The following is a 2,043-nucleotide window of genomic DNA, read 5'->3' as shown; positions in this document are numbered from 1 at the left end:
GTTTTTTATATATTTTAAAAAAAGAGTAAAAGATTATTTTTGTGCTCAACTTTGGGATAAGTCATATTTGTGTCTCTAACGTTTAATAAATCGTCCTTATTCCTAAAGTTTGTAAAAGTGATTCAATATTATCGTGCAGTCAATTACACATCAAGTTTGAGTTTTAAAAATCTCTTTTGGAAGTTAGAATACAAATATATATGATATAATCGATAATCCATTCCAAAAAATAACTCATCAAAAATTGAAACTAATCCATGCAATATTTACATCATTCACTTTTTTAGGAACATAATTGAACTTAAACACAAATAGTGGATATAATATTAAAATCGAACACATTCAAGTGAGACTCAATTGAGAATGAATACTTCTAAGTGAGAATAATTGAAATACAATCTGATTTGTTAGTATAATTAACGGTAGGATAATATTGAACCATGCTAGAGGGATTTTGTTTCAGCAAGTGAGGAATAGACGTGGAACGTTTCGGCATTAGACGTGTGTATGGAGGTGTGGCTACGCGCCAAAACCTTTGCAGGTTGACTGAGATTGGAACGCAGTAGAAGCATAATCTGACAATCTGTCGGCAGAAACTAGAATAATTTAGTGGGATTAATGTGGGTATAATTATTATCATTAAGGTATTAGACTTTTTTGTGTGTACATGAACCTGTTTTTTGTTTTGGTTTGCAAAATTATGAAGATGATGAGCATGGGTGGCTAGAGCGTTATTAGGATCATTTTTTAGATGAGTTAAAAAAATAAAATTAAAATAAATAGAATTAAGATAATATTCTATTTGTGAGAATTTAGGCAACTGTAAAATTAATTAATAAAGATTTTTTTTTCGAAACTTAAAAAAAAAAGTTATTATTATTATTATTATTATTTTATCGAAAATAAGTAGACTCGAACTAGGGGTGTATATGGTTCGGCCCGGCCCCAAACACTTTAGGGGCTAATTTAGTGTGATTTCATTGGGTTTAGGGCCGGGTAAGGGTCTCAAAAATAGACCCGGTCATTATTTTGGGTCGGGTCCGGGCCATAGCTCGGGTCACCCGAACTCGGCTCGGTGGCCCAGTCATCATACATAATTAATATTTTGTGTTATTAGTGATGGATGATGGCTATTCTTATGTGAAATTTAAATATTGTAAACCTTAATATTTTGTATTATTAGTCATTATAAGATTATAAGTTAATGTTTTATATTTAAAATGCATAAGACTTTAGACTAATGCATAATATTGTGTTATTTGTATCGATTTAAATATTTAATATTATTAGACAATATTAGTATTGATTATGGTTATGCTTTAATTTTAGAGAAGGTTTGGTTCTTGTTATATTTTTTTAAGTGAATTTTACTATGTGAATTGTGAAATAATGGTTGGAGATTAGGTGATTTTTACATGCTAAAGACCCGGTTTTTACCTGGCCCGAAGGTGCGTAGGTTTCATCGGATCTAGGATCGGGTTATGGTCTAAAAATTAGGCTCGGTCTATATTTCGGGTCGAGTCTGGGTTAAGCCAAACCCGGTGTGGTCCGGCCCATGTACACCCTTAACTTGAACCCACAACCTCTTAAGTGAGTATGAAGAGACTATGACTTAGTTTGGTAAAACTTTTACTTTTTAAAAGTAGCTTATAAAAGTTAACTTTTAAAAGATGGATTTTTAAAAGTTGTAGCATTTATGTTTGGTAAATCAAATCAAAAATAGCTTTTAATAAACACAAGCAACATCAATTGTGTTTGGTAAAATAGCTTTAAAATTTAAAAATACTACAATAGACATAAATGTAAGTATTAAATTTGAAAATTAGTTAATATATGAGGTTATATTAGACTTTTAAATTTTGAAAAGCACAAGCCAACTTTAAAAAGCTCTATCTTAAGTGCTTTCAAAAGTACACCGATCTTTTAAAAGCTACAAGCACAAGCACATAATCTTTTTGATTTACCAAACACAAAATGCAGAGCTTGAACTTTTAAAAAGTATAAGCACCTCTTCAAAAAACTTTACCAAACCTATGCCTTTTC

The sequence above is a fragment of the Arachis ipaensis genome, chromosome B09, assembly GCF_000816755.2.
Source record: "Arachis ipaensis cultivar K30076 chromosome B09, Araip1.1, whole genome shotgun sequence".
In the NCBI taxonomy this organism is placed as follows: Eukaryota; Viridiplantae; Streptophyta; class Magnoliopsida; order Fabales; family Fabaceae; genus Arachis; species Arachis ipaensis.
The sequence above is the reverse complement of the archived record's forward strand: the minus strand, read 5'-3'. Positions refer to the sequence as shown.